Source organism: Schistosoma haematobium, chromosome 7 (assembly GCF_000699445.3).
Source record: "Schistosoma haematobium chromosome 7, whole genome shotgun sequence".
NCBI classification, from domain to species: Eukaryota; Metazoa; Platyhelminthes; class Trematoda; order Strigeidida; family Schistosomatidae; genus Schistosoma; species Schistosoma haematobium.
The window spans coordinates 11,031,008-11,040,672 of record NC_067202.1 but is presented as its reverse complement, the minus strand read 5'-3'; positions in this window follow the sequence as shown (position 1 = coordinate 11,040,672).

The window sequence follows — 9,665 nt, the reverse complement described above, 5'->3', positions numbered from 1 at the left end:
GAATGTTGGATCTCATAGTATTATATCACAAAATAACTTAGTAGATCATGAATACACACTACCACCAACGTGTTCCATAATATGACGATACAACTATCCAGTACTTCCTGCCTTTTAATGCTTGTCTAACTAAGGTTAGTTTATGATGTAAGCGTTGAGTGTTTGAAAATCCCATATACAAAGTGTAAGGGAGAAAATCTATCCTAAAATTTGTATAACGATTGAATGTGATTTTCATCCAGTTAAGTTCTAATGTATTCTGATTAAATTCATATATTGTGAATGAAATTTATTCATTAACTTCCAATTCATTTTCATTACATATCTATACTAATTGTAACTTATTACCGATTGATAATTACTCAGTTTGATAAAATTTTGTCAATCATAGTCATCAAGTTAATTGATATGTAATTGAATAAACTAGAATATAATTAAATCAGTCTGGAGTTGTTGTTGAGAAAAGCTTCTATAACAACTTAGACTTCTCGTTCTAGTTAGCTGTTGGAAACGAAGAAAGCGAAAGCATTCTTATTCATCGTATTGAAGTCAGGATTGTGAATAGTCAGCACAGTGTACAAATGTATCCACAAACTCACTTGGTATTGTCTACTTGAATATTCCCTATTGATATTTAGGACTGCTATTGATCCATCTCTTATTGGCATATGTGCATACTGTGTGTATTGTCTCGATATTACCTTAATTCAAAAGCATTATAAGCAAAGATGGATAAGGGCTAGCAGTGGAATCCAGTTTGACTCGCGTTTCGTCCTATTCGGGACTCTTCAGCTAGATGTACATGCATCTCAGAGTTGATGTTTAATCTAGGAGTCAAACTTAGTACCTTTCGCTTAAAACGCCATCTCATTATCCACTTAGTTACTGAGTCTTGATAGCCACTTGCTTGTGCAATGGAGTGAAGTTTAAACTCATTTTGTAGTGTTTATTTGGATCTTCCAATTAATGTTTAGGACGCGCGTTTTCTCCTATTTTGGACTCAGTAGCTAAGTGAATAGTGTGATGGCGTTTTAAGCAGATGGCACTGAGTTCGAGTCATCGATTGGATATCAACTCTGAGACGCATGTACATCTAGCTGAAGAGTCTCTAATAGGACGAACAGCTTACATTGAAATACAACTCGAACACATCAAAAATCTATCAATCATTGGAAAAAAATAATAGATCTGACATAAATCATTATGAGAAACCAGAAAAAATGATGATATCCGATATACATGAGGAAAGGATATAAGAAGTATAAACAAAACAGTATTTACTGAGGGGCCTTAAGCTCATAAATTCAATCTCACTAGGATGTGGTTATAAGTGTTCACTCTTGTTCAGTTTCCAACTAAACGAAACTAGTTGTCAATTGTTTTTTGGTATTCGATAATCTTTGTACATACATATGACTCAATTTGTAAATTCTCTAATCAGATGATGATTATATTAAGTAAAACAATATTGTTTAACTCATTAAATGTATTTACTTCATTATCTTCATCTTAATATTTGCATTGTCCACCACCTACGTTATTAATTTAGTTGGGTAAATAAACCATTTATCTTATGAAAAGATGTTCACCTACTCACTATTTAGAGGTCTTTGTTTAAAAAAAACAAACAATAAATCCATCCGTACTCTATTAGATCAACAAATTGATGAATGTGGTCTATTTGGTTTATCTAACAATTTAAACAACAACAACAACAACAACAACAACAACAACACTCATATCCATAAACCTAATCACAATTGATTTCAGCACCATGATCGCATACTCTTTAAATAGTACACGAATTGTTAAAGTTTAAACTTGAAATTATGAATCAAATAATTTATGCGCTTAGTAACCAGTGATTTAATTGGTTAATCCAGTCTAATGATATTCATAGTGTATACATGATTGAAATCAGATACATATACACATCTATATGTCGTTTATGCATGTATCCATGAGATAACAAATAAAAGCATTAAGTCTCATTAAGACAAAACATAATTATTCAAAACTAACCATTTAGGAGTAGATTATTCCTTGAATTAATTCGTGGGTTTATTCTTACAATTATGTTTAATATATGTACAATAGATTAATCAGAAAAGTGAGTGAAGGTAATTTTGATAATTGTATAATTAGTTGTAATAATTAAATACTAAGTTCATATTTAGATTGAGAAAAATAAGGTATCCGAAATGAGTTACATATAGATATATATATGATCAGTTAGAAAGTAGAGGTATATTTGGACTTAACATTTATAGTTTATCCCAAAGATATAGACACTTCATAATAGACAATAAAATAAACTTTTATAGTTGAATTCATGAGTCAATTGAAGCTAGACTACTAAGGAAAACTTGGAAGCAATGGATGTGGATTGGCTGAAGTTAGACATTAACAATGTTGGATGCGTGCTCAGCTGTCTAGACTTTAGGCGTTCGCGCGCGAGACTGACAGGTCCTGGGTTCGAATCTCGCAGGCGGAATTGTCGATGCGTACCGCTGAAGAGTTCCATACTAGGGCGAAACGGCCGTCCAATGTCTTCAGTTTTTCCATGGTAGTCTAGCTTCAATTGACTCATGAATTCAACTATAAAATAACTAGAATCTTCATAAAACCCCCTTCTGATAATAAAATAAGCTGTTTATAGAAAAATTAATCAGTCGACAAGATTCTTAGGCAAGAATTTTTTTCAGGTTGTTTACTGGTATGATGATGCACACACTGCTTTATTCTGCATTCTTTAATTTACTGAATTATTCATTATTGTTATATGTTAGGAAATGGGATTAAGCAAATCCATAAATTCAGTTAGTTGATGAAATCCACAAAGTTTCAATGTTTACTCAATATATCATATTCACATATCCCAGTCATTTTTTTGTTCATTTAATGGGTGAATGCTATAATTTGAAAACTAATGTTCATTAGATAGTCCATTTTAACCATTAACATTTACTATACTTGTGTTTTTCATTCTATATGCTATAGCAGACTGTTACAGATAAACCTAACCGTTCAGATACTTGTGGGATTTTTAAAACTTACAACAATCAGTAGATTGGTTACACGAGATAAATTATTGACTAACTCTGTAATGCAGGTACATACGCCTGACGAGTCCCAAATAAGATGAAACGCACATTCTAGATTCTCCTGTTAGTCAATATTCATTGATTAATCGGTTATGTGTTTGATTGAATCATATAAAATCATCACGAAAACATCTTACCTAATAATCGTTATATGCTCACAAGTAACTAACTTTAAGCAAATCTCTCGAAAGCCATAAAAAACGAAGTCAACCAAGTTGAAAGTGTTACTTATTCAGGAAATCTGATAATGATTAAGCTAAAAAAAAGAGGTGAGTGAAATAAATAATAAACTAACCATTATTTTCTGAACTATTGTATCATAAACCAAAATAGAAGATCTAGACCATATAAGTTTGAGCACACTTGTCATTTCATATCTGATCAACTTATTTAAGAGAATTCAAATATCATCAGGTAGGAAAAATGAAATCGGAATCTAGCGAAAAATGTGTTCAGTGGAGCGAATGATTGAACATTTCAGTAAACCTATTAGGAACATTTAACAGAAATGATTTAGTTAGTAGTATGACTGTGTACAAATGTCTATCTACTCTCTTTTTACTGAATCATATGTAAGATATCAGCATAACTAATTCTATAAATGAACACGTGATTTTAACTAGTCTATTCAGCAAGTAGTAAACAGGATTACATTATTTCAATGTAAATGCTGATTAAATTATGGTCGATCAGTTCGACTTAACTGTCTCTAGTGTAAATAATCCTACCTTACGGTGTATTTCATTTAGTGTTATTTTGTGAAGTACAAGCCGATAAATTCAAGTAAACTTTGACTTGAAAGTACCGTATACTTTGGGAGATTTGTGTCATTGGTGAGAAGCATAAATAGAGTTTTCTTTTCTAGACTTGGTTTGTTTGTAGTGAATAAGACTGCGGCATCGAATGATATCCTCAGTTCGTCGCTGATGATCGGAGTCTCCATAACGTTTGATGGAGTGATTGAATCAATCCACTGAATTTTTTTCGAAATTCTTGGAATTTCTCTCGGTAATTTGTATGTTGAGGTTCTGGAGAATGACACAACTGGAAGTGGTGTGATGTTTAGCTTGTGTATTTTTGGTCTACCGTAGAATCGAGGGGTATCGGTCCATCGGATTTTATTCTCCATTGATCTTGCTTTGATATTTGTCCTGCTTTGACAAACTTATTTAAAGTCTTTGAGATTTTATTCTCAAACAGTTCCCCGGCTTCTCTGATATATTCTTCCTTGTCCATAATTACTGTAGTGCGTCCTTTGTCCACCAGAACTTCATTAGAGAAAAAAAAATCAAGTATAGAAACTACCAAATGGATCATCCTATCATATACAAAAAACATCAGAGTTCACAACGAGACTACTGAAGCCGTTTGGAATAGGTGTAGCAAAACATAGGACGAAATGACGGAAGAAGAAAAACCAAACATCATCTACAAAATAAACCGTTCCAATTGCGAAAAACAATACATCGTTGCTTGCATGAACATCAATTAACAGTCAAACGCCATGACATATCTTCGCCTATATCAACGCATGTGCACAACCAAGGACACATATTCGAATAGAAAAATGTTGAAATCTTGGATAGAGTGAATACTAATAACACCATAGAATTTTTAGAAGCTTGGGATTCAGGTCAGTCAGTAATTCCTAAACACATTGAAATCGATCCAATCTATCAGCCAATTAGGAAAATCATGGACAAATTTAAGATCAAGGATCAGATCAAAGGGAGATACAATCAACATGAAAAAAATAGATAATGAGAGGTTAAAGGTCAACAATAACCAATCAAGATCGAGGTTGACAAGAGAAGCTGTGAGTTATTTTAGGAGAAAACCAAATACTTCGCTTGTACCTGAAGTTTGTGCTAGTGTTGTTCTTCAGAAGAACAATGAAAGCTCCACGACCAAACGATCCAGCTCAGAGAATGAACTCCACCTACAAACAATTTCACAATAAATTGAACTTTGGATATTCAAATCTTGCTGCAGTCGCGCAACTGCATATTTAATCAATTCACAATGTTATGTAACTGTTATTCGTCGATAATATCTGTCTCATACTCAAAATGATTGATTGTCATCACACAAATGACCTTTGAGCCTTATGATAAAAATTTACTGAAGTTGAAAATGTGTTAAACCGGATTACAGCTCGATGAACTAATGACAATTTGGACGCTGTATATCAAGAACACAGTGAGTTCAATATTTTTAGGATTGTTGATATAATTGTTTTTGAAAACTTACAATTAATGGTAGTTGTAGTAATAGAAGAAAAAAAGATTAGGCATAAAAAATATAAAATTGAATCAATAGAGTAAGATAACTATTGAATTCTTTCTGTTAACTAAGTGAATAAAAGCAAATCCATGTAGCATGTAATGGTGGTTTCAGATAAGGAACATTTGACTAACCGTAATATATAACTATGATTGTGATACTGAATGATGCGCGTTCGAATCCAGTAGGGGATACTAATTCCCTAAGGGTTGTAAATATAGGTCTGATCATTATGAAATCTAAGTATAAAGCATATAGTAAAATGTTTTCAATAAAATAACATTAAATGAAATACAACATAAGGTCGGATAAATTACACTAGTGACAATTAAATTTAACTCCCTGACCATAAATTAATCAGAACAATGATGAATACCCCACAACCAAACCACCCAGTTTAGAGGACAAAACTTCAACTAAATCATCCACCTGGGCATTATTAATTACTATCTTAGATCATGAATTCTCACTAGTTTGTAAAACAGTTAAGTAGACTTACACTTCAAAATATGATTTTAATTTAGTGGTCAGTAATTTTATAATTTTATAACGATCCTTACTAGCTGGTCAACCAGTTTTATCATTATTGGTTCGTTAAACTTATTTGATCACAGATGTCTTAAAAATATTGCTCGCATCTGCTGGGCTCACTGGGCAAGTAATAGTGAGGTTAGACGCCCGGGTATTAGAGAATGACGGTAAATCAGTAGATGGGGTTGCGAATCTTCATCGACTGAGATGGTTGAGTCATGTATTACGCGTTCCCAACCACCGATTACCACGACATGGAATGCTAATTAGTGTTGGAGACGGTTGGAAGGAAGTTAGGGGCAGCCAAACCAAAACGTGTCATCAGTGCTTGAAGCCGCTAACTTCCAATCTGTGCCATGTTAGTAGATGCAGAATACTTGGTTGGGGTCCGCGCGACTATCTTAACCAATGGTTGGAGATTCTGTGTGACATGGGTCAGAGTCGATCGACCAGGTAGTCTACACCTGATTATAAATAAAACCCCAATATAATCAGACTCTTTCACAATGAAACTATCAATTTCAATTATATTCACAGGATAATATTGATACAATAATCAAATATACTACTGATTTATCTTCATATTAATATCGTTATTATATTTAGACATCTATATACACATTGTTAATTGGATTACCTTGAAATCATCTAATCGATATTGATTAGATAACTGATTGTTTAAATTTTCTGATACGTTTACTTCTATTAAGCTATTCAGTTTTGTATTTCATCTGAACAATAAATACCCAATATGATGTACATCTTTTTCATTGGAAAGAATACCTTAGTTAACATTATTATACTTTAGCTAAATCTTTACACCTTATTACGTAACAGGTTTCAAAGTCTCTCTCTCTCTCTCTTTATATATATATCCAAGCAATCTTGTTCATACTGTGGTTATTCAGTGGGATAACTACTAAACAATGAACAAATGAACAAAGTATTGAATATACGTGTAGACAACAGTGTGTTTATAAAGAAGGTAAGTACAATGCTAATTTAATAATCATTAACCAATACAAACTGCTATCCATTATTATAATTTAGTTTTGAAATAAACTATCAATTCATTTAGATTATAAATTTTGGTATGGAATGATAGAAAACTTTCCAGCTGTAACTTCTAATGTTTAACTATGTTGGGAATGAGATCACATATTAGAGTTGTATGAACAGCATTATGATATCATCACAACTAATACATAATGATCTCAATGTCTGTTTTGTACAGTGAAAGTAATATTAAAAAAACAGCTGATGATCAGTTTTACCGACTGGATAAAACCAATAGATTTTAGGCTACCTTTATTTAGACATGTATTTATGTAGGTAATTTAGATAACTTGTTTTATACATTGAACGAGTAACGCTAATGAGTATCTTTACATACACTATGTAACTGATCTCTTTTAATGGTAGGTGGTTGGAGATAGTCAGCATAAAATCATTGACCTAGGTTTTAAGCTAGCTTACAATCGTCAATAAAACATATCTAGTATATTAAAAGGACTGACCTACTGTGAAAAGTTAGAACCCGGGTAAATCCGGTTCACAGCCCGAGACAACATCTTTTGACTATTCGGGCCGTGAATGACCTTCCGTAGGATTATTCACTGGATACTAATCAATGGTGTATTTGTCTAGTCGTTCATACTAACCAACTTCGATTCATGAACCGATGCTTAATAAGTATCAGCTGTATATATATATATATCGTTACATGATCATCATGAATGGTATGTGAGATATTTATTCTGTTCAGATCATAAAATGATTAAAAATTAAGAAAACCTTGGTCGATTTATAATATATTGTGCTCTTCTTATCAAATGTCATTTATGTGTTAAGATCACAGATCCTTATTAGAATTTTCAAAAGTTCATTTCATAGCTCGTAATCAGTAAGGATACGATTATTATAAAACGATGGGGTTTAGGGAGATTTTATTGAATTTGTGAAAAACAAAATACGAATTAAGTTACTTTTAAATACTTCAATGATTATATAACCCATCAGTCATTAAATTTATATCTCTTATCCAGAACTGTCTATGTTTATTTGATTTCGAAATAACATCCTCTAATCTTGTTGATAAGTCTGAACATTGGAGTCTTGCAATAATACCAATGTAGCTAACTTCCCAGACTTTAAACACAACAAAATTTGATACTTGAACATAAATGACTATAACTCAAACAAAGTTTCACTTCAATTGTTAGTTTATGTAATGAAATCAATGGTTAAATGGTTTGTTACATGAGAACTTGGAGTTCTAGGACTTTATCTGGAGCTTCTCTGGGGCTACTGCCGGTCCCAAGTCCGGATAGGGGAGGAGGATTGGACATAGGGTTAGCGACTCTAACCCGTAGAAAATTAAATGGCTAAAAAACGCTAACTAGAAAAATAATTCAAACCATTTAAACTCTGTCTTGGGAGTTAGGAGGTCTTCATTCAGAAGAGTTATGACGCCTCATGGTAAAAGCCGAGTTCCTTCGGAAGTCACGAGGCTGATGCCCCGTCTGACAACCAGAGCAACCATTAATTTAAGTACATGGAATGCTCGTACAATGTGGGAGACCTGGAGACTCTTCCAAATTGTTACATATGTCATTTGAAAAATTTATTTCAAAATAAATTTTTATCATATTCATCTAACTTTTATCTTCCACTTTACAGAATCATGAACCACATTGAGAACAATGTACAAACATCACAAGTGTTGGTTTAAAAAAAACAACAACCTTTTTTATGTTTTACAATTTATATCAATGTAATTTACATTTTGCTGAAATAATAAACGAATACTGATCTCTTGAATATTTTTTTTTCAGTTGTTAAATTTCATTGTGCATGTTTGATTGTTTTGAAAAGTTTATTATAAACTACAGATTACTGAAGTATTATTGTACTGGTGAATGTTACTTAGTTCGAAATACTGTATTGACTAAAACGTATTTGGTTACATTATCTAATTGCTTTTAATTCTGAACCAAAAAGGAAGATGCTTTTACAATTGATTAATCACTGAGTGGTGATTGATGTCCTATGTGTCAGGTCCTTCTTAATGTAAATTGAGTCCTATACACCAAGTTCCAATGTGACGACTAGTCTAGGTAACTCGACATTGCGTGCACTATGCTGAGATAAGATTGTGGTTGGAAGAAGTCGACAGGAAACCATGATCCTAGGTTTCGTGCTACTTGGCACTCGTCAGCAAGGTGTACCTAGACTAATGGCTAAATTGGGACCTGGTCGACAAGATTCGATCTGCACTAAGAAGGACCTGATATACATAACACTGATCACCATTCAGTGATTGATCAATTGTAAATACATCTCAGTCCTACACGATGTCAGTCGCAGCCCGGTTAGCTCAGTGGTAACGTCTCTGATTGTGAAGCTGGGTGACACGGGATCGGATCCGTCAGGGAGCATCAGTTCCCTCAAAAATACAGATACACCTTACTGACGAGTGCCAAGTAGCAAGAAACTTTGGTTCAGGGTTTCTTGATGACTACCTCAAACCACTATCTTATCTCAAAAAGATAATTAAACAATATTGAATAAAAGATTTGAGAATGAATAGTATGATATACCTCAACATTCTTGAAAACATTCCCTCTGATTCTATTGATTCTTTTGCTTCAAGCTTATCGAACAGAACAAAAGTGTCGAATCGGGTTTCTGACTATCGTTCTATAGGTGAAAACTGGTCGACTTTTCGTTTTATTTCCATGTTTGGGA